Consider the following 25,298-nt stretch of genomic DNA (forward strand, 5'->3'; position numbering starts at 1 on the left):
TCACTCCCTCACTCTGTTACTCCCTTTCCCTCCCTTCCTTTCTCTCCCTCCCTTTCCCTCTCACTCCCTCACTCTGTCTCCCTTTCCCTCTCTCACTCCCTCACTCTGTCTCCCTTTCCCTCTCTTACTCCCTCACTCTGTCACTCCCTTTCCCTCCCTTCCTTACCCTCCCTCCCTTTCCCTCTCCTACTCCATCACTCTGTCACTCCCTTTCCCCCCCTTCCTTTCTCTCCCTCCCTTTCCCTCTCACTCCCTCACTCTGTCACTCCCTTTCCCTCCCTTCCTTACCCTCCCTCCCTTTCCCTCTCCCACTCCCTCACTCTGTCACTCCCTTTCCCTCCCTCCCTCCCTCTGTCTCCCTTTCCCTCTCTCACTTCCTCACCCGGTCTCCCTTTCCCTCCCTCCCTCACTGTCACTCCCTTTCCCTCCCTCCCTCCCCCTCCCTTTCACTTCCTCCCTCCCTTTCCCTCCTACCCTTTCCCTCTCTCACTCCCTCACCCGGTCTCCCTTTCCCTCCCTCACTGTCACTCCCTTTCCCTCCCTCACCCTCCCTTTCCCTTCCTCCCTCCCTTTCCCTCCTTCCCTCTCTTACTCCCTCACCCGGTCTCCCTTTCCCTCTCTCACTCCCTCACTCTGTCTCCCTTTCCCTCTCTCACTCCCTCACTCTCTCTCTTTCCCTACCTCACTCCCTCACTCTGTCTCCCTTTCCCTCCCTCACTCTGTCACGCCCTTTCTCTCCCCCTTTCCCTCCATCCCTTACCCTCCCTCCCTTTCCCTGCATCCATTTCCCTCTCTCACTCCCTCACTCTGCCTCCCTTTCCCTCCCTCGCTCTGTCTCCATTTTCCTTCCTTACTCCCTCACTCTGTCACTCCCTTTCCCTCCCTTCTTTTCTCTCCCTCCCTTTCCCTCTCACTCCCTCACTCTGTCTCCCTTTCCGTCTCTCACTCCCTCACTCTGTCTCCCTTTCCCTCTCTCACTCCCTCACTCTGTCACTCCCTTTCCCTCCCTTCCTTACCCTCCCTCCCTTTCCCTCTCCCACTCCCTCACTCTGTCACTCCCTTTCCCTCCCTCCCTTTCCCTCTCCCACTCCCTCACTCTGTCACTCCCTTTCCCTCCCTCCCTCCCTCTGTCTCCCTTTCCCTCTCTCACTCCCTCACCCGGTCTCCCTTTCCCTCCCTCACTGTCACTCCCTTTCCCTCCCTCCCTCCCCCTCCCTTTCCCTTCCTCCCTCCCCTTTCCCTCCTACCCTTTCCCTCTCTCACTCCCTCACCTGGTCTCACTTTCCCTCCCTCACTCCCTCATTGTCACTCCCTTTCCCTCCCTCACCCTCCCTTTCCTTTCCTACCTTTCCCTCCTTCCCTCTCTTACTCCCTCACCCGGTCTCCCTTTCCCTCTCTCACTCCCTCACTCTGTCTCCCTTTCCCTCTCTCACTCCCTCACTCTGTCTCTCTTTCCCTACCTCACTTCCTCACTCTGTCTCCCTTTCCCTCCCTCACTCTGTCACGCCCTTTCTCTCCCCCTTTCCCTCCATCCCTTACCCTCCCTCCATTTCCCTGCATCCATTTCCCTCTCTCACTCCCTCACTTTGTCTCCCTTTCCCTCCATCGCTCTGTCTCCCTTTCCCTCCCTCGCTCTGTCTCCCTTTTCCTTCCTTACTCCCTCACTCTGTCACTACCTTTCCCTCCCTTACTCCCTCACTCTGTCACTACCTTTCCCTCCCTCACTCTGTCTCCCTTTCCCTCCCTCACTCTGTCTCCCTTTCCCTTCCTTACTCCCTCACTCTATCACTCACTTTCCCTCCCTCACTCTGTCACGCCCTTTCTCTCCCCCTTTCCCTCCATCCCTTACCCTCCCTCCATTTCCCTGCATCCATTTCCCTCTCTCACTCCCTCACTTTGTCTCCCTTTCCCTCCATCGCTCTGTCTCCCTTTCCCTCCCTCGCTCTGTCTCCCTTTTCCTTCCTTACTCCCTCACTCTGTCACTACCTTTCCCTCCCTTACTCCCTCACTCTGTCACTACCTTTCCCTCCCTCACTCTGTCTCCCTTTCCCTCCCTCACTCTGTCTCCCTTTCCCCCCTCACTCCCTCACTGTCACTCCCTTTCCCTCCCTTCCTTTCCCTCTCTCACTCCCTCACTGTCACTCCCTTCCCCTCCCTTCTATTCTCTCCCTCCCTTTCCCTCTCTCACTCCCTCACTCTGTCACTCCCTTTCCCTCTCTCCCCCTCCCTTTCCCTTCCTCTCTTTCCCTCCCCCCTTTCCCTCTCTCACTCTGCCACTCCCTTTCCCTCCCTTCCTTTCTCTCCCTCCCTTTCCCTCCCGCTCCCTCACTCTGTCTCCCTTTCCCTCTCTCACTCCCTCACTCTCTCCCTTTCCCTCTCTCACTCCCGACCCTCACTCTGTCTCTCTTTCCCTACCTCACTCCCTCAGTCTCCCTTTCCCTCTCTCACTCCCTCACTCTGTCACTCCCTTTCTCTCCCCCCTTTCCCTCCATCCCTTACCCTCCCTTTCCCTGCATCCATTTCCCTCTCTCACTCTGTCTCCCTTTCCCTCCCTCTGTCTCCCTTTCCCTCCCTCTGTCTCCCTTTCCCTCCCTTACTCCCTCACTCCCTTTCCCTCCCTCACTCTGTCACTCCCTTTCCCTCCCTAACTCTGTCTCCCTTTCCCTCCCTCACTCCCTAACTCTGTCTCCCTTTCCCTCTCTCACACCCTCACCCGGTCTCCCTTTCCCTCCCTCACTCTCTCACTGTCACTCACTTTCCCTCCCTCCCCCTCCCTTTCCCTTTCTCCCCCTCCCTTTCCCTTCCTCCCTCCCTTTCCCTCCTTCCCTTTCCCTCTCTCACTCCCTCACCCGGTCTCCCTTTCCCTTCCCTTTGTCTCCATTTCTTCCCCTCTCCCTCTGTCATCTCACCCTGCCTCTGTGTCAGCCCGGGCTGAGACCGCTTCAGAGCACACACACACACACACACATAGCCGCACCGAGCCCATTAACAGGTCTTTAAAAGACCATTAGCATGTTAATGAGGCTGTGTTGTTCACCTCTTAGCGCTCCTGCAGCTCCACTCTAACTATGGCAGGAATCGCCCGGCCGTCCCCCACATAGCAGCAGAGTCTCCGAGTCGCGCTGCTGTAACTTACTTTGCAGACACTCTTTAAAAAAAAAAATAAATCATAACACTGGTATGATGTGTGCAAGGTCCGCGGGCCGCCAGGGAAGGTTTGCTGGGCCGCCAACGGCCCGTGGGCCATACTATGAGTACCCCTGGTCTAGATGATATCATTTTCACTAGTACCACTGAGAAGGCTCTTATTAAATACATATCCAGCAGAAGCCCTGGCCCTAACGGTATTCCAGGATAATCATTTAAGCCCCATCTAGACTACACCGCAGGTGGCATACACCTGTATACAGCACTTTACTCCAGCCCTCACAGATCGCTGAGTCCTGGCATAGCGGTTTAGTACATACACTCTTATAAAAGGGAAATAGGGCTGACCCAGCTAACCATTGATCAACTTCCCTGCTACATATTGACTGCAACATTAACACTAGGAATCATTTAGATGAATTATAAAAGTGTTAGTGTTTATTTTTGTGCTACATCTGCTACACCGCTGCATTTTATTGGGTGGATCTCTCCATGTTGTGGCAGAAACTTTTTACCAATGGAGTTCTAGCCTTGTTGATAGGACATAACATTTATCTTCACTTTGATACCTGGATCAGGGTAAAAGGTCGGCAATGGGTGCTGTGTCTCAAACTTTTTGTAGACCAACAAGGGGCTCAATGAATGATGTGTTTTGGCCCCTAAGCTGTTCGGTATTCAAGCCGTGGACATTGGTTGTGCCCTTCAAAAATCAAGGTCTTTTTCAATGAAAATTGACTCACATCCTTCTAGATCGAATGAGTACTGGCCCACAGATCTAATTCCATTGATTACATAAATAAGTACAATAGTATGAAGTATGAAATGATGCAAACTGCACTCCATGTTATGGCCAGAGATAGATGGGTGCAGGAGCTGAGCCTAGACATATCAGAGGAACCATGAAAATATTGCTGTCTGCAAACCAAGAATATATACGCGATTGGCAGACGTACGCACACACACTATAAATTCCTGAATAGTTCAAACTATGCACTAAGTGCACTAGCTAGGTTTTGCTGGGAACCCAAACTGCAGAAAATGTGAGGACCTGTTGGCCAGTTTCTTGCATTTATCATGAGATTGCCTAGGGAGTGCTAGATATTGGGATAGTTTATTTGCTGTGCTAAGCAACATGGTTGAATGTAATTTGGAGCCTTCCTTCATCTTATCATTATTAGGCTATGTTAAGAACATTCAGAAACCATATAGAAAAGACATCACATTGGCTTTGTTGTTCAGGAAATGTAGGGTAGTGATGCATTGGGGGAAAGGAAGAGTGCCCCAAAAACCATACTGGCTACAAGATATTATGAAATGTAACATTCAGTTGAAATATATGATACACTACTAGCCAATTACCTCTCACACTAAAGAAATATGGGCTCCACTCGCCTCTACCGTGCTGGAAATGATGAGAGATCTGGCTGCCAAATTGAAGGGGGCAGAAAAACAGTGCGAAAGCTAATACCTAGCATTGGACTTATAAAATGCAATATTTATCATTATATTGTGCTTGACTTATTGTCTCGGGGATCACCTACTCCAAATGGACATCTGTGACCTCTTATTATAATAAGGTGTTGCAGATGCTGTACTGCAACATGTACTACACTGTCATGTATGCCTACTCCAATAAAATAAAAAAAATGAGCTACTCAAATATAATGTAGCAAATAATTTGGTCTAATGCAAGAATGAAAATGAAGCAAATAAGATGTGGCACATGGGTCTCTCCTTCTTGATCTAGGTAACTGTCTATAACAATCTAGTTTTCTGGTGGACTGATTGAGACCTATTACTCTAAATCTTTCCACCTTAAAGAATTAAGGTGCCACACTACTTTGTGCTGTTTTCATGTTAAATGCGAAGTTACATAGTACCCTAGTAGAAGCCATATTAAGAATTAAGAATTTCAAACTTATATCCACCATGACTAATGGCCAAGATGCTTATACCTCCAGGGTTACACGCACTCTGGATTTATTACAATGAGATGCCTTGGGATTTGGGGCTGCCTAGGTAAGACATAGCCTGCAGAGCCTCATTTAAAAATGTTTTTTTACTATTGTATCAAAAACACTGATTAAGATTTTCTGAAAGCTGTTATAACCCTGTGATGCAGGCAGAAAATGGCCCAAATACCTCCATTCTGCCACAGAGAGCCTTGAACATGCTACCATATTGAATGAACGCTGTTGCCATTATGCCATTGCACATAACGTGTATTTGTAAAGTGCATGTACACGTGGAGGGCGAGGCAAGCCGCCATCTTGGGTAGGGCTGGACCGGATTTAGCGGTCTAGTCCCCCCAAGACAGAGGCTATAAAACCAATGTGTATATCGGAGCGCAGCGGACGTGCGCAGTGGGCGCGACGAATGCGCGCCGAAGTCGCGCACAAGTCAAGCCCGTCTGCGCCCGTCCGCGGCAGACCGGGGCCTGGGGCCAGAACCCCTGGCCTAATACTTTCTTATTCATCCCCTGAACTGCTACGTCTCCGACCCTTAGCTGACACTGGGCCCGCCTTACCCACGCATGTTCTAAAGCGTGCCGCTACTCATGGCATTCTACTTCCTAATTTTATGGTTGACCCTTCCATGTGTCTCAACCCTTCTGCTATTTCTGTTCCCCCGCCGGGGGTTGAGACAACCCTCAAATGTTTTTATCTAAACACTAGGTCCATGGTGAAGCACCACATGGACATATTCCTTTTACTCCAGGCCGAGCAACCGGACATTTTATTCCTTACGGAGACCTGGTTGAACGCCGACTCCCTACCTGACATCTTGGCAGCAGTCCCCTCCAACTATTATATCTTGCATGAGGATAGACCTGCCAATAAAAGGGGCGGAGGAGTTGCCGCGATCATTTTAAAAAATCACATCTTCTCCCTTCTCCCATCCTTTGATCTTACAGGATCGGACAACATGATCTTTAGGATGGACACTAATAGCGGATCTTTACTTATGGTCCTCATTTATCGTCCTCCCCAAAGCATGCCCACATTTGCTGCATCTCTAGCAGAACTTTTGGCCCCTTTGATAATTAGCCATAGGAAAATTGTGCTGTTGGGCGACTTTAACCTCTGGATGAACTCTGCTGAGTTGGTCGGGCAGGCTGCCGCACTGAAGGAACTTCTTTCAGACATGAATCTCACTCAGCAGATACACTTTCCTACCCACAAAAAAGGACACAGTCTGGACCAGATTTGGTCCCAGGATATCCCTCTCATTATCAACTCCATCACCCCATGCATCTGGTCGGACCATTTTCTGATTGATTTCTCTATTACCATCACTGTGAACAGGAAACAGCCGTCTCAGCAAGGAGGGAAAGTCAGACTTTGGAAGCACGCTGACCTCCCTGCCTTTATTGACACCTTAACTTCATCCCTCCCCCTATTTGATCAGGATATTGAAGGGATTGAAGAAGCATTTTCCAGTTGGCTACTTCACGCTGCTAATGTTTACGCTCCCTGTTCCAACTTTCCCCGCTCTCGCACCCATGACGCTCATAGGTGGTTTACACCTCATCTTAAAGCTTTAAAGCTGCAAGTTCGTCAGAAGGAGCGTAAGTGGCGGCTGGCGTACTCAGAATCCGACAAGGCTGACTATTGTAGGGCGCGAAAGGAGTACCAGAAACTAATTCAGAAGCACAAAACCGACTATTTCTCTGAGAAAATTCTTCAATCACGTAACAAATCCAGAGATTTGTTCAAGATTGTGGAGAGTCTTAGTGGCAGCGACAGAACTTCCCTAGCTGTAACTCCCACCCAGGACCTTTGCAACACATTAAATACCTTCTTCTTTAATAAGATTTGCACCATAAAGCAAAGTATTCTCACCACTTCACCCCCCTCTTCCCCGGTTGATATTTATTATAATCCTTTTACCCTGGAATCTTTCCCCCCCATTGATGCTGCCTGCCTATCTAAACTCCTCCTCAAAGTTAAATCTGGTTCCCCCGATGACATCTGCCCTCCATACATCCTGCGTGAAGTGGGAGCCGCCATCCCTGAGAGCATGCTCTCCATGATGAATGGATCCCTCTCACAGGGTTTGGTCCCTGCCAGTTTTAAAAAAGCTCTTCTGATCCCTTTGCTGAAAAAAGCTGGGGCTAATCCATCGGACCCCCTTAATTACAGGCCCATTTCTCTGCTGCCGTACTGTGCCAAGCTACTGGAGGCCCATGTTTGTGACAGCATGTCCCAATTTCTGGAAGAATCACAGTATCTTGCGCCTAACCAGGCTGGCTTCCGCCCTCTTCATTCTACTGAAGCAGTCATCGTCTCAGTTCAGAACACTCTGAGGTGGAATGCCGACGAGGGGATCCATCAGGCCCTGGTACTATTAGATCTATCAGCGGCTTTCGACACGGTTGACTATACCATCTTGGTCAACCGTGTCGAACAGGCTGGTCTTAGGGGTCCTGCGCTAAGCTGGATTCGCTCATTTATTACTGGTCGCACCCAATCTGTGAGATTGGGCTCCTTTACTGCCCCCACCATTCCTACCACCTGCGGAGTCCCTCAGGGTTCCTCCTTGTCACCGCTGCTTTTTAATTTATACCTACGCCCCCTGCTGTACTCCCTCAGGAACACCAGAGTAACCATTTTCAACTACGCAGATGACTTGCAGCTCATCTTTCCTCTAAACACCGAGGACTCAGTGGTAGTGTTTCAAAACACCATGTCTCACATCCTGAGTTGGATGAGCTGCAGTCACCTGAAGCTCAACCCAGGCAAGACTGAGTTGGTCCTGCCTGGGCAGAGTGTACTTAGCTGGAACCCTGGGTTCTGGCCAGCCAGCATGGGAGCCCCTCCATCTAAATCGCTCTCAGTCAAGAGCCTAGGAATTTTTCTTAGCGAAGATCTTTCTCTGAAAAGGCAGGTCGGCGCAGTGGTGTCCTCCAGCCTGTTTCAGCTGAAGAAAATTAAGAAAATCGCTCGGTTCTTCTCTCTGGAGGCGCTCACACAGATTGTCATCTCACTGGTTTTGTCCAGACTGGATTTCTCCAATAGTCTTTATCTTGGGCTCCAGGCTGGTGAGTTAAAACGCCTCCAGCTGATTCAGAATCAGGCAGCCAGACTAATTCTCAATCTACCTAAGAGGCAGTCCGTCAGACTGGGCCTAAAACAGCTACACTGGCTGCCTGTTGAGCAACGGGTGGCTTTTAAGACCGGGTGTATTCTATTTAAGTCCTTACACCAATCTGGCCCCCTATTCATCAGAGACCTGTTAAAAAAATATGACCCCCCCCCCGCAATCTTCGCTCTATGCACAAACATCTTCTGACTGTCCCTCTTTACAAAAGGAAGCGTCTTGGAGGTTGCTGTTTTGACCACCTTGCGGCCACCTTCTGGAACTCCCTTCCTCTTCACCTTAAAATGTGTGACAACATTCTTAGCTTCAGACACTCCCTCAAAACATGGCTCTTTTCCCAAGCGTTCTGATGAGCTCTTCTATGCTTCCTCTGATTGATGCGTTGTGTTCCTGTCTATAGCGCCATGAAGCCCCCGGGCGAACGAGCGCTCTATAAATACATTTCAATATCAATATCAATATCAATACACTCCTAATGGGGTATCTTGGTACTGAATAACGGATGTTAACTGTTACCCAACACAATGGTACTCATTTTATAAACCTCAGATGGATGAAAGGCTGAGTGGACCTGCTGGGGTTTGAACGTGTGACCGTGAGGTCAAACACAAGCCCCTGCAGTGGATGCATTAGTCCACTGAGCCACCAGACCCAGCTGTTCTACTCTCAGTGATTCTGCTCTGAAACTTAACTATGCTTGGAACCCCAAAATATGTATGTAGGGACTGAGTCACCATACTACCTCAGTACCTATGAGTCCGAGTCCAACTAGCTATAGTACCTCACTTGCCATCCTAACCTTACTAGAGAAACAAGTGAATTGGCAGCCCAGAACACAATGCTTTTGACCCTCTCAGGAAATGCAGTAACGAAACACCCTTACACTCTCACTCTTATTTGTCCACAATAAATTAACCAGGAGACACAAAGGAAGTTTTGAATATTTATTAAACTGAAATGCAAAAACAAGGAGATGATGGATGGAGCACCGAAACTTTCCAGACACACCGCAAGTCACAGATCTGGGTTGAATCCATCATCGTTCTTTAGCTCACTGTGTCACCCCAGTTCTGACCCAGCCATATGCAAATCAGTCTTGACCCTCTTCTCTTGGGAACACTCCAGCCCGAACTGCCAAGCCAGGTCCTCCCTGGACCGGAAACAAGCATCCTGGGACCGGTTTCGGGGTAACACCCTTCATCAGCAGGGCTAGCTTGAATCCAGTTGCAAAGTGAGCAAGGGACCCACATCCTGCCACACCCTGCCAACTTAGGGTGAACAAAGCAAACACAAGGAGATGATGGACAGAGCGCTCAAACTTTTCAGACACTCACCCCCAGTCACAGATCTGGGTTAAATGAATCATTGTTCTTTAGCTCACTTCACCACCCTAGTTCAGACCCAGCCTTATGTTAATCAGTCTTGACCCTGTTCCTCATGGGAACAGTCCAGCCTGAACGGCCAGACCAGGTTTTCCCTGGACCGGAAACAAGCATCCTGGGACCGGTTTTTGGGTAACACCCCTTATCAGCCAGGTTAGCTTGAATTCAGTGGCAAAGTGCGCAAAGGACCTACGTCTGGGCATACCCTTCCAAGTTAGGGCGAACAAAGTAAACACAAGGAGATGATGGACAAAGCGCAGAAACTTTTTAGACACTTCCCTCACAGAAATGGGTTGAGTCCGTCATTGTTCTTTAGGTCACTTCGCCACCCATGTTCAGACTCAACCATATTCAAATCAGTCTTCACCCTGTTGCTCTGAAATGCAGTATAGGTGCCAAAATTAGAAAACAAATGCATACTAAAAACAAGCATTTACAATGCAATAGGTCTCGCAGTAGAAACGTTTGAGCCATTAGTATTGTAAATAGCAAAGTTTTTAATTTTTTTAAGTAGAAAAATTAATAGCTTTGGCATTTACAATGTTAATAGTTGTAACTTTTGCAAATGTGACATTTATAGCTTTTGTAATGCAATATGTGTTGCATTTCTGTTATAAGAGGTCTATTTCGCGCTATATGAAACTCTGCAAAATAAACTTCACAGTTTTTAGCATCTTGATTATGCCATTTCATGTCTAACTTGAAAGTGCAAAAGGCAGGGGATAATGTGAATTGGAATGTTACTTCTTTTTTTCTGTATTTTGGCAGTGAGAGTGACTCCTTAACTCTCATTCTGTGCTTGCCGGCTGCAGAGCACTTCACTCGGTAGTTTGCACAATTAAGTTCTATTACTTTTAGAAGTTACAAGCTGCCCTGCACTTAACGTGCTATGAACCTCGCCCCCAGATTAAGGAAATTCACACAATCAGAATTATTCTGTTAATTGTTAATAGCGGTAGTGCACTGTAGGCCGCAGCAGTGTTAAGGCAGTTGCTTGTAATGAGCATACTAGAAAACACTAGTTTGGGCGGTTTTTTGGTAGGTTGCAGGCGGGTTGTGCGACAATGTTAACAATTTGAGTTAACACATCAAATTGTTAATATATGCCTTTTCTGTGTTTTTAAATTTAGAGTGATTTTAACTTACACACTGTCCTGAAGAAGGTGACGACATAAATATCACCGAAACGCCGCGTCGACAATCTCTTTGTGTGATAAATTTGTTGTTTTGAAAATAATATTTTAAACTTGTTTAAGTGTTTCTTTGATACTGTGATATAAAAATGCTTTATCTATTGTTTTTAACATGTTTTTTATGAATAAATGTATGGAATTGTGCTACATGATGGTATGAACAGAAAATAATATAAAAATAAATAAAAAATCTTTTTTATTCAATTCACATTAGAGTGGTTAAATCCTTATTAAATTCAGAGTCTCAAAACGACGGGCATTGATGCATATTGGATTTGTTGTAAATTTGTTGATTCTTTCACAACTTTGTTACGCTGATTGGCTCACCCTAAACCCCCCTTTCTACAACCGCCCAGAGACGTAAGTCTCTTTCTCCTAAACCATAAGAAAAGGGAACTTGTATTTTTTTGACTACGTATAACCCCTTCCCTTTTCATATAAGGGTTTCTCCTTCTGAATTGGAAGTGTGCGACAATGTGCACATTTTTTTTTTTTTGCCATTGATACCACGCCGTAGCAAAACCGCTACAGCAGGCAGCTCACCACGAGAGTAGCATCGCATGAAATCTGCGTACTTACTTAAATTGACTCGACTTGACGACGACTCAGCGTGGCGTTGAGGTAGGCATTGATCAGCACATCATTGACCAAATTTTAGTTGTATGCAAGACTAGTATCTGAGTGGTAGTAATTAATATTATAAAGCACCAGCTTCGCTGCTAGCCTGTGTCTAAGAAAGTATCATGGCTGCGTTTTTTGTTCTGAGGCAGATTATGGTATATAAGACTTGTTTTGCAGTACGGCTGCGTTTGTAGTCATGGCGCATTTGTACAGCACTAAGTAAATATTGACAAAGGCTATTTGACGCTAATGTATTATAATTACCGAACAGCTTATTACTGCAAGAAAATACGTTATTTATTAGCATTTGCTATCGCACTTTGAGGTGGCAAACTTTCATCATAGACAACAGCGCTCAACTTTAAGCTCGGAAAACCCAGTTCGAGTCTAAAGAATGTTGCTAAAAAAGTCTCTTGTAATTCTGGGCAAATTTCTTCATTTTCTTGCGCTTAACAAAATCAATGTGTGTCTTTGTGTAACGTAAGTAGTGCTATTTAAAGCGCTCTGAAACCCAGTTCAGTTTGAGTCTCGTTCGCGCAATATAAAACTCTGCAAAATAAACGTTGTTTCTTGCGTTAACCGCAAGCTTTAATTAGGACTTAACATGAAGTTTTTGGAAAGTTCTTTTACCATATGCAAGAAAATACGTTATTTATTAGCATTGGCTATCGCACTTTTACGTAGTAAGCTTTCATCATAGACTAAAGCGCTTTACTTTAAGCTTAGGGAACACAGTTCAAGTCTCAGTAATGTCGCCAAAAAGCCTCATGTGATTGTGGCCAAATCGCTTATTCTACCTGTGTCTAACAAAATAAATGTGTGCCTTTATGTAACGTAACTCATTGACCAAATTTTTGTTGTATGCAAGACTAGTATCTGAGTGGTAGTAATTATTATTATAAAGCACCAGCTACGCTGCTAGCCTGTGTCTAAGAAAGTATCATAGCTGCGTTTTTTGTTCTGAGGCAGATTAAAGTATATAAGACTTGTTTTGCAGTACGGCTGCGTTTGTAGTCATGGCGCATTTGTTCTGAGGCAGATTATGGTATATAAGACTTGTTTTGCAGTACGGCTGCATTTGTAGTCATGGCGCATTTGTACAGCACTAAGTAAATATTGACAAAGGCAATTTGAACGCTACTGTATTATAATTTCCGACCAACTTTCTACTGCAAGAAAATACGTTATTTATTAGCATTTGCTATCGCACTTTGTGGTGGCAAACTTTCATCATAGACAACAGCGCTCAACTTTAAGCTCAGAAAACCCAGTTCGAGTCTGAAGAATGTTGCTAAAAAAGTCTCTTGTAATTCTGGGCAAATTTCTTCATTTTCTTGCGCTTAACAAAATCAATGTGTGTCTTTGTGTAACGTAAGTAGTGCTATGTAAAGCGCTCTGAAACCCAGTTCAGTTCGAGTCTCGTTCGTGCAATATAAAACTCTGCAAAATAAACGTAGTTTCTCGCCTTAACCGCAAGCTTTAATTAGGACTTAACATGAAGCTTTTAGAAAGTTCTTTTACCATATGCAAGAAAATACATTATTTATTAGCATTGGCTATCGCACTTTTACGTAGTAAGCTTTCATCATAGACTAAAGCGCTTTACTTTAAGCATAGGGAAAACAGTTCGAGTCTCAGTAATGTCGCCAAAAAGCCTCTGTGCCTAACAAAATGAATGTGTGCCCTTGTATAACGTAACTGGTGCTATGTAAAGCACTGTCATACCACGTTGAGTGCAGGTCTATTTCGCGCTATATGAATTGTGATTCTGGGCGAATCACTTAAATCTCTCCGTGCCTAACAAAATGAATGTGTGCCCTTGTATAACGTAACTGGTGCTATGTAAAGCACTGTGATACTACGTTGAGTGCAGGTCTATTTGGCGCTATATCAACTGTGATTCTGGGCAAATCAATTAATCTCCCCGTGCCTACAAAATGAATGTGTGCCCTTGTGTGATGCAAATTACATATGCTGTGCTAAAATTAACAAAATAAATATGCTGAAGATACTGCATGTGACATGTAATGCGTAAAAAGCGCTCAACTTCAGCCTTGAAAAGCCAGTTTCAGTCTCAGTAATGTCGCCAAAAAGCCTCTTGTGATTCTGGGCAAATTACTTAATCTCTTCGTGCCTAACAAAATGAATGTATAGTTAACAGCACCTTCCCAGTATAGAAAAATACATTATGTGAAAGCATTGGCTATCGTACTTTCAAACAGCAAGCTTTTATAAAAACTTTCACATGGAGCAGTTTTAAACTTTAGTTCTCGCGCCGACTGCACACTTTTATAAAGACTTCACATGAAGCATCTTTAAGTTCTCTTTTTACATTTTGATTAAATCGTGACACTTTATATGCTTAACGCGAATAAGCTGAACATTTGCTAACTGTTCCTAAACTGAAAGCAGACATGGTGGCGCCTGCTAAGCATCTTGTAAAGTGTCCCAGTGATTTGTAACAGTTTTTATCTAATGAAAGACGAAACCGTGTTAATGGCTGTAGGGTGGGGGAAAGGATGTCTTGAAGTGCCTAAATGCAAGCAAATGGCTCCAGGCTGGGGGAAGGGTGTGCTGGACTAAACTGCGTAGGTGTAAGCAAAGCGAACAAATACAAAGGCGAAATCGGATAGGGAATACGTACAAATCTGCTGAATTGTTAGAGGTGTGATAGAGGAAAATGCAATGGCTGAAAGTTCTAAATACAAAGGTGAAATAAGATAGGAAACACGTACAAATGTGCTGAATTGTTAGAGGCTTGAAAGCGCCCGACTTCATGCCTGAAAAAATCAGTTTGAGTCTCAGTAATGCTAACAAAAAGACTTCTGTGATTCTAGGCAACTCAATTAATCTCCCGGTGCCTAACAAAATGAATGTGTGCCCTAACCTAGTTTGAGTCTCAGTAATGCCAACAAAAAGACTTCTGTGATTCTGGGCAAATCAATTAATCTCCCCATGCGTAACAAAATGAATGTGTGCCCTTGTACGATGCAAATTAAATATGCAGAAGATACTGCATGTGACATGTAATGCGTAAACATTTAATTGAGAAAAGCAGCACGTACAAATGTGCTGAAATGTTAGAGGCTTGAAAGCGGGCGGCTGCAAGCTGTTTTGTTTGTGATGCAAATTAAATATGCTGAAGATACTGCATGTGACAGAACAACAGCGGACAGCACTCCACGCGCTCTGAAAAGAAAAAAAAAACAAAACTGAAAGAACGCCCACACAACAGCTCTACAAAGCTTGCAACAAAAGCGCGTGCACGCAGCCAAATCCCTCAGAGAAGCTCGTGCCACACTCCTGTCCCCATTCCCAATTGATGGCTGACAATAGGTATTGAGCATGGACATGCATCCTTCGGATGCATCTCCAGCTCGACCTAATGATGTTAGCGTGGTTAATAAACCGTATACCATGAAAGGCCCTGTCATTATGTATGACGAAGTGACCTAAGCCCCCTCCCCTCTGTCTGAAGCTAAATGATAATATATATTCTCTGATCAGCAGCTGACATCAGGGACGCCCAGCGTTTGGGGTCGGGACCTGTTTGGGAACGTCACTCCCATAATATTCTAAAAAGAAACACGTACTACACCTTTCGACAGAGTGAAACAAGCCCTCCAGCCAATCCTTAGTGACAGTTCTTTAATTATGGAAACATATAAAGCACAACCCTTTTTAACTCCACACGAGCCTTAATCATATGCTAATGCAGGGGTGAAAACGTGTTAAAAATTTATATAACCAATGCATCTACAGTGAAGACGAATATGCAGTATCTCGGTACTCGTAAAAGGACTCGTGATGGAAATAGTTATAGGAGTGGAGGTCACATGAGGACATTTAAATGAACCGCACTATAACCCATACTTCATGGGTTGTGAGAAGCTAGCCAGTCAGAAAAAGAAGCAGGTCATACCAATTGACATTTAAATGAAGTCAGTGAATACTTTACAAGCTGATGCACTGGTAAATCAGTTGCAGTCTGATATTTTCATATCCACTGTTTACTATCACTGACCTTAGTTTGTTTTTGAAAAACAGGACCACAACGTCCATAATGCTTTGTAGTTATGTAAATAAAACCATGTCCCTTCATATCGCTGATGGATACATTGTTAATACCTTTGATTCACACTTACCATTTCATACTCCCAGGTCACCTTCAGAGGATTCAATTCTATACATGGCTTAGTCGTATTTCATAGTAGAAGTATCTAAGGTTATGCCACCCAATTCCTCCAAACTGAGATGATTATTCATTTCCTTACTATTTTGCCGTTCAATGAAGTTCCGTGATTATGGTGTGCAAAAGAAAATTCCCCTACAAACCCTGGTGTTTTCAAACGTTTTCAGTTATGCCAGGCGGGCCACCAAGGCCCTTCCTTGAAACACTCCATCCTTTTTCGAAGTTCCTGCGGGTGGGCATCTCATAACAATAAATCCTTCAAACGACAGCTGATGGCAGGGACCCCCAGTCTCTCAAGTTATGGCCTGTTTGGGAAGGTCACTCATAAAATATCCCCCCCCCAAAACACGTTCTAGTAATGGTAAGCATGAATTAATGGTATCAACACTGTACCAATCAGCGATACGAAGGGACGGTTTTATTTACATAACTACAAAGCATCATGGACGTTGTGGTCCTTCTTTCAACAAAGAACGAGGGTTTAATTTGAAGTGTGCTCAGCAGGTGTGGGTGTTTATTTAATGTGTGTGTTTCACTGAATTGATTATCATTTTTCTTGTCTCGGGGATTGGGTTTTGTTAATATTTGATGCAGTGAATTTTTATAGAGGACTGGAAATTAGAAGAGAGAGTTGCTGTTCTAAAGTGATTACTATAAAAAAAAACACTTTCATGTTACTTTTACCCCTGAAGTAGCGAGTAGACCTCGAAATGCATTGGATTTATCATAAACAAGGATGAAAGATGTATCGTTATACGAAAAATGCACTATCAAGAAGTGATCTTTTATGGTTCGTCACTGATGGAAACAGTACACTGTCAATAAAATCTTTGAAATGTGAACGTCTTTGAGTTCAGCTTGTTTGAACTGGAAAAAATGAGACAAGATCGTTAAAAGAATTGTTAATGGGAGAGGTTCCTGCATACCCATACAGAAGTATATGAAGTTTGTACTGTGTTTTCTTCATAGCCTGAAACTCAATGAAACAAAGTTAACACAAAAAAAAGAATTGTTAAAAGAAATGTTTAAAAGCAATGATGACTTAGATAATATCTTGTATTACAAAGGCATACGGGCCCGCCTTCAAAGGCTGTGCACCTCAGACTCTTGAACCAAGTGGGTCACAGTTGTGTTTGAATTATCTTCACTTGCATGGGCAGAGCACGCACCGAGGGTTGTACGTCTTAACTTTCCTCCTTCGAGCATTTGTTTAAATTGTGTTTAAAATGTAGAAAAAAGGGTGATTATTCTCCTTCTAGAATGTGTTGGACCCAGTACCTTAGCATGCACAGAGGGATGCCGCCATCTCAGCAGAAGAGGTGTTCTCGTCTCAAAACTCTCTTTCCCTGTGTTTGTTTTGGATCCTGTGCTCATCTATATGACAAGACGTACGCATGTAAACATGTCATGTGTTATGTCTAGGTGCTAGTGCCTGGCCAGAAAGAATAACAAGGGACATTGTTGTTTGACCTTGTCTATGATGTTCAGACTAAATCCCAGAAAAAGAACAGAACTTTAAAACATATGCAGGGTACGTGTGAAAGTACAATGTGGCATAAAAGTCAGCATGTTTATATAGTAACATGTGAAAAAGAAAATGAGGCCAATAATGTGCACAGTTAGGTTAACATAGGGAAAACTACAATGGGCCATGCAGGAAACACACAACATGGCTTTCGACTTTGCTGAATATAAGCGCATGAAATACGCCGATCTGCTGATTGACTCCTACGGTACATTAGCAACGCAATTCTACTTAAAGGAGATGTTGAATAACTCGAGTCGACAGAAAATCATTTGCATGCACTTGTTTAAACTTATTCCCAATTAGGAAATTCAGAGCAGGCTGGAGTAATTAGGTGATTGATTCAATAAACTTCAGACTGAGCAATTACAAAAACAAATTAATTTTACATCTCGCATCTTGCTGCCCGAGGACAGTAGCTGAAAGTCAAATGCTTTTAAAACGAAGATTTTCTTATGTTACAAGTGTAAAGGTGCATTGGGGTGCTTAGATACAAGCAACCTATTTGAGGCGTGTGGAACTGCTACATTTTCAGTGTTGTCCACTCTTGCAATTTGTTTTTCGATTCATATTAGTTACTCTGCGTTCTAGTCACTGGGTGATGACAACATCACAGTTTTGTACACGCAGATTTATGAATAATATTTAGCTTTTTGTTCCATTAACTACCACGTGTAGCTTGACTAACATATTTAGGGCCATATGTGCAAAGCTTATTTCTGGTAGCAAATGGCCTGATTTGTGACCGGAAAAAAGCATTTTCTGATGTACCAAACCCTATTTTCGATTCGGAATCCAATTACTGTATCGCAAATAAGGTTTTAGATTCATTATTAGGAAGAGACGTTTTAAGGGCATCCCTTCCTAATAGCAAGTTGCACTCGTATATAGGAATGTTTTGCGACTGGTAAAGGGAAGGCAAAACATTCACAGTTACCAGCAACTTCAAGTTGGTGGTAACCCATTCGCAAATTGTGAATGTAGCCACCAACATTTTATAAGAGTAGGTAGTGGTCCCATGGACCACTGTCTGCTCTTAAAAAAAGTAAAAGGTAGCTTTCCATTCTTATTTTTGAAATGCATCCCATTTTCCTTTAAGGGAAACAGGCTGCATTACAAACAAAAATATTTCTTTATTTAAAAAAGCAATCACAGACATGGAGGCCTGCTGACCCTCAGCAGGCCACCATCCCTGTGATTGGAGTCATTCTGAATGGGTCACAAATTGTGACCTGCGTCGAGAATATTGATGTGGCAGGTCCATTTGAGACCCACTGTGAATCGCTAAGAGTGTTTCAAAGACACTGTTGTACATCGCAGTTTTCAATTTCCTAATAGCAAACCACTAAAATTCGCAATTAAGAAATCACAAACATGCGATTTCGTACATCTGGCCCTAATTGCTTTCTGTAACACAGGGAGCAATCGCAACATAATAAATCGAAAAAACATGATTAATGTTCATCTAGTTATCACAGAACATGTTTTATTATTGATGAGTTTGTAAAGATTCTGCTTTTTCATATACAAAACATTTATTATCCATTCCTTCCTAGAGTGGGGTTGCCCCTCTAGGCACTCTACAGCCTCTTGTAGATGGTTTTCTTATTTATTTCATTTCCTGCTTGTTATGTGATGGCTTTTTTCCGCATTCATGTGTTTGTCTGGACCCCTGGAATCTGTCTGTTTTTTTATGTTTCTCACAGGATAAATTGTATCCAATCTCTGCTGACATCAGGGTGGTACTTTTTTAATTTGTGCTTTAGCACTTCTTGGGAAAACATGTCTTTTGTATGGTCTTTTCCCATCCTCTCGTTTTTGCTCAAATCCACTTGCACTCTCTCTAAAGGCTTCTCCCCCAAACCTCCACTTTCTTACTTTTCTTTTTAGCACATTATATTATTTCATTTTTTATAGAAAATTAATTTGTATTGATGAAGGATTGGCATATCCAGTCTGTTGATATTTTTTTCCACTTTTGTTTGCTGCACATAACACAAACGTCTTTTTTTTAATGTACTGTTTGAAATTAGCCATATTAGAACAGGATAATAAAGTTTCTAATACTATGCTATATATGACTGCTGGTACAGCATGAGGCATGCCAGGCCTCAGTTGAAGTCTCAGAATAAAGTAAATCTGTGCATGCATAGGCATGTTGACACATATGCTGCCAATTTAGATTTTTTTCCCGTTTTTGTTTTGTCAGTGCTCTGGAAACAAGCTTTGACAGGTCAACAGCTTGGCAATCCCCATTAAAAGGTGAGACATATGTGCTTTGCTCACACTTATTTTGTAATGGAGGAAAGGAATTGCTAGAATAATCACACTGTTCTTCATGGAAGGTATTCAGCACTGATTCACAGATCATTCCCTACTATAAATATTCAATATCGTAGGTTTATAACATGACTCATGCTCGAAACATCGATGTCAATATTTCCTGTGTGTGTCTGCCTGTTTAGGAAAGTCTACATAAAGTACGCATACCTGCAGTGTTATCTGCCCAAAACTGGCGTATCTTAATATGAAAATAATTTATCGATTATTTCATATTGTTCACTCCCGAAAGGCAAAAAATAATTTTGACAGTGACATATTGCTGAAATTTAAAAAAAGACATTGGAGGGTGGGGGGTGCTGGGGGGAGTGCTGAAAAGAGTTGCACTTTCTAAATGTTATCTGCACTCATGGTATTTTTTCTTTGTCTATGTTTCACATGGAACATTCTGTATTCTTTGTTCTTTGTCATGCTTATAGGCGTGTGCACTTCCAAACATGTTTATGTTTGAAGGTGTGTTACTGGTTCTGCTGTTCACCAAAGAAGCATGCCGACTGTTGCTTTTCATGGACAGTTCGTGCTTCGTTGGAGACCGATGCACTCCCGTGAATTGCTATATTACTGGAATAAACTACAAATGTCACTTCATTTATTGGATTCACTCATCGTTTGGATACTTTACATTTGGCGATGAGTGGTGCGGCAATTTTCACCACTTTTGTGCATTTTCTTTTCTTTTTGCCTCATCGACTAACTTTCCGTGTGCACTGGATTTGCATGTACCGTTGAAGGATCTTGCTCGTATCGTTGGACATTTCATCCTGTTACCTGTCTGCTTTCTCTGGTCTCTCTCGGACTTCTGCATAATTTTTTCTTAACTATTGAGAGTTTTGCCAGCTTCGTTGCCGTGAACGGTCTTGGAATTGACGTATTTGCCCACTTCACTGGAATTGACGTTACTAGCAGAACGTGATCACACAATTACGCAACAGAATGGCCATACTGGTGTATGACAAATACTCTACACTCGAGCTCAACCCTTACGTCATCACTCACATTTTTATGCCCCGGCGGGCATCTTGGATTTTCAGTTGGTGTACTCAAAACATGTACACTTTGCTCTAGTTTTTGGAAATGACATCATCACGTTTTGAGGCCCCGGCAGACATCTTGGATTGTTGATTTGTACCAAGTGGAGATTATTCTCATTTCCTTTCAGCATTTTCAACCGTTTTATCTCCTGCCTCAAGTTTTACTTGGATTTCATTGGAAATAAGGTAACTTTACAGCTTTTGTCTAATTCAAAATTAACATTTTACATTTTGACTACCAATAACCCTCAAGCATCTACTTTCATCAATTATTTTTTGCAACCTGTCGGTGATTTTCATAGAAGCAATTCTACCTTAATACTTATTTAAAGGGAAAAAAAGGATTATAAAAGAATTGTTTTCTTGAAAGTTTCATAATTCAGTCATGGCTACAAATCAACAAATTGTTCATTTAAATAATTTCCTTCTTTTACCTGGCAAACCAGAAGAGTCATGGAAAAATTGGTTTCGCAGTTTTTAAAGTTACATTATTGCCATTGATGCTGATGAGTATTCACCAAAACTCTTATTAGCAATACTATATAGTCATCTAGGCATTGCTGGTCGTCATGTTTTTGATAATCTTCCTTCGTTTATTCCGCCTACTGGGAATGGTGATGGTTAGAATGTTTACACGGATGCTAGTCAGAGATTTAATAAGAAAGTTTGGGAGCAACCTAATGTAATGCTGGAAAGATTTAATTTTATGAAAAGGAAGCAAGATCCAAATGAAACAGTGGAAGAATTTATTTCTGTGTTTCAGAACTTGGCAGCAGAAGGCAATTTTGGTGCTTCTCTTGATATGTACATCAGAGATCAATTTGTTTACAGTTGCTTTCATAAAAAGATACATGAGCGTATTTTGAGTTGGACATTTTCGATCAGTTTGTAGAAGCAAACAAGTAGTCAAAGTCAGTTCAGTTACCTCACAAGAACCTACTTACTTTAACGTTACTTCTCTTGATGCTCCTTTACAAAGTCTTAATATTAATGCTGTAAAGTGTCAAAGATCCCACTTGTTAAGTTTTGGTTAGTGAGTCTCAATATGATGGCAGATTCAGGCACACCTGTTACTATCATTTCTGATACTATTTTTAAAAAACATTGGTCTTCTTCTTTGTCTTTATAGTGCTTAGACATAGTTCACAAGGCTTATGGTAGCAATGATATAGATATGCTGGGTTACTTTTGTGAAGATATTACTTGCCTAGGTAAACGTATCAATACAAAAATGTATGTTGCCATCAGGGGAAAGAACATTGTTGGATGGCAAAATCTTGCCAAAAAATTGGTTTAAAATGTGTTCCTTGTTAATAAAAAAACCCTTACAACTCAATGACGTTTCAGTTTCCACTGTGTCAGAGAGCTTTGACCCAATAATTCAAGACATAATTTCAGAATTTCCTGAGGTTTTCAGTACTTCCATAGGGAAAATTAGCAATTGTGAACATTTTATCAAACTTAAGCCTGGTGCAATACCTGTTACAAACAAATTAAGATCCATTCCTTTAAGTGTCAGAAAAGATCTTAAGAAATTACTGGACACCATGGTTTCTGAGGGAATTATTATACCTACTAATTCCTCCCAAAGGGACAGTCCAATTGTAATGGTAAGAAAAAAAGGACTCCGGTTTTCGTCTGTTGGCTGACCTTCCCTCACTCAACAAAAACATAATTATTGACTGTCATCCTCTCCCTATGATACAAGATCTGTTAACTGGCATTAGTGGTTCCACATTTTTTACATTATTAGACCTCCGCAGTGCCTATCATCAAATTCCCCTCTCTCCTCAGTCCACTGGTCTTACTACGTACATCACACCTTTTGGAGCATTTAAATACCTCAGAATTCCGTTTGGGTTGCCTCTGCGGCCAGCGTTTTTCAGACGTTTACTTATTATTTGTTAAAAAATACTAATTTTATACAAACCCGCCAAGATGACGTTCTCATTTACTCAAAAAGTAAGAACGAACACATTCACACTTTAAAAGAGGTTCTTTCTTGATTTTAAGAAACTGGCATTACTTTGGGAAGAGACAAATGCTAATTTTTCAAAAGTGATGTTGATTACCTAGGACACTCCATTTCATCTAATGGGATCAAACCTAAATTTTCTTGAACCCAAGTCATTTCTCATGTTGCCATTCCTAAAGACAAAGGCTCATTGAAATCTTTCTTAGGAATGACCGAATACAAATCACATTTTATTTAAGGGTATGCTCAAATTTTTCAACCCTTCCGTATTCTTTTTTAAAAAGAATTGCAAATATGTTTGGTCTAAAGAGTTTAATGATGCTTTTGATCTTATCAAAAAGGTCATCAGCTTTGTCCTCTTTCACACCAGGCCTCAAATGTTTCATTTCTGTTAATGCAAGTCAACATGGTTTGGGTGCCGTACTTTCCCAGTGGTCTGTTGCTAAAGAACTCACAATAGGTTTTGCTTGCAGATATCTTTCTAGTGCAGAGGTTAATTATAGCACAATAGAAAGATAAGCCCTTGCATGCTCTTGGGCTGTTGAAAGGTGTAAAACTTTATCTGGGGAACTAATTGTAATATATATAGTGATCACAAACCACTTTTACACTTACTTAATGGCAATGGTACTGGCAAGGCATCCGCCAGACTTGTTCGCATCCTCTCAAGATTACATGAATATAATTTTAACATAGAGCACATGTTAGAAATGGGATCTCTGGTTGGCTAAGGTGTGTGCCAAAGTCAGGCAGAGACCACCACTCTAGTCAGGGCAAGGAAGTTACACGCCAAAGATAACCCCTGTGGATGTATGTCAGTACAACGTGATCTTTTAGATTACGTTACAACGACGTGCAGTGGAGGGGGCGGATTGGGGAATATTATAATTTTATATTCCAACACCAGTCCACGTAACAGTAGGGAAGGTGTTGGAATATAAAATTACAATGTTCCTTAACCAACAGCGCCATCCAGCGCAAGTCGTAGTAACGACGACGTGCGTTGTAATGGCAGCGTGGTAAAGGTCGTGCGGTGTAAACACCGCGTTGTAAACAACGTTTACCACCCCTGCTCACCCCCTTGGTAGATTGGCACGAGCAGTCAGGCTTATCCCGGAGGCTTTGTGTAAAGCATTTGCGCATGCACACAGCAACAACCTCCCAGGCACACTACAAAGGGAACTCCACACAAAGTTATATCAAAAATAGCTTTTGTAGGAGCAACCGCAAGAAAATTGAAAGAATATTTCTGGTGGCCCGCTTTAGATAGAGATATTTCCCAATAGATTGACAATTGTCAACCATGTTTACTCTCTGATAAACACTGGAAAACCACCAAATTTCCCCTACACTGTGTACCTGTTCCTGAGGAAGCTTGGCTTAAGCTTGCCATCGATTTTTCTGGCCCTTTTGACTTATTACCTCAAGAGAAACGATCTATCATTGTTATTCTTGATTACTACTCCAAATGGGTTGATTTAGAATTTTGTGACTCACCTAATACGTTATCGGTGTTTAATTTCTTGAGCAAAGCTTTTCAATCTGAGGGTTAGCCCAGAAAAATTGTTACCGATCATGCCTCTCATTTTTGTTCTTCTTTAATGCAGGATTATTTAGTTGCACATGACATAAAGCATCTCAAAGTTGCTTTATATTCTCCTTCGTCCAATGGTCTCATAGGAAGGAGGAACAGGTTCTTTAAGGAAGGCATACAGCCTGCTCTTACCTGCAATCTTTCTGTTGAACCTTTTCTTAGAAAGAAAATGTGGTCACACACACCACCACAGGTGTTTTTTTCCCTTCAGACTCTTGAAAAAGAGGGATCCCAATGGGAGTTTTTTCCAAATTGGATTAAGACCTTAAAAGGAAATGTCAATTTATGTTTGGCTCGTCAAGATATACACAACATGATGAAAAATGTTTTAGTACAACAAAAAGTTAAAAAGAAGCATTTTGATTCTTAGTTTTTCACTTACCGCACATGATTTTCAAATTGCGCCCGCAGGGAAGTGAATGAAATGAAATGAAATGAAATAAGGATTTATAGAGCGCATGGCTACCCTGGAGTGTCCCAGCGCTGGTGAAAGGTAGTAGAAAGAGGGTGGGATGGCAGGAGGGATCAGGGGAAAAGCCAGGTTTTCAAACTCTTGCGGAACGTGAGATGGTTTGGTTCCGCTCGCAGAGTGAGGGGAAGAGAGTTCCACAGTTTGGGAGCGATGAAGGAGAAAAGGCGACCTCCTGACCGGGCTTTTTTGATCCTGGGTATAAATGCCAGGTGAAGGTGAGCAGAGCGCAGATTTCTGTTGGTTTCAAGGGTCTGATCCAGTGTTTAAGGATAGGAGGGCAGTTGTTGTGGAGGATTTTATGGGTCAGACAGAGTGTCTTAAAATTGACCCGTTCTTACACTGGGAGCCAGTGAAGTAGCTTAAGGGCTGATTTTGCGGAGCTCCTACGTGTAGTGCCTGTTAACAGCCTAGCTGCCGCATTTTGTACGCCCTGAAGTTTAGCAATTACTTTTTTAGGGGCGCCAAGATACAAGGCATTGCCGTAGTCAAGTCTAGAGATTAAAAGGCTCTGGATGATGAGTTTCCTGGTGTCTTGGGGGAGCAGAGGCAGGATTTTTCGAGTAGTCCTGAGAATACCATAGCATACTCCTGCTGATATCCTAGCCTGGGTTACGAACGACAGATCCTGGTCCAGCCATATGCCCAAACTCTTAATGGAGGGTTTAGGAGTTGGGGCTTCACCCGTGCAGGGAGGCCACAGCGAGTTTGACTTAAAGTGGGCTGGAT

The sequence above is a fragment of the Lissotriton vulgaris genome, chromosome 4_1 (assembly GCF_964263255.1).
Source record: "Lissotriton vulgaris chromosome 4_1, aLisVul1.2, whole genome shotgun sequence".
Taxonomy (NCBI): Eukaryota; Metazoa; Chordata; class Amphibia; order Caudata; family Salamandridae; genus Lissotriton; species Lissotriton vulgaris.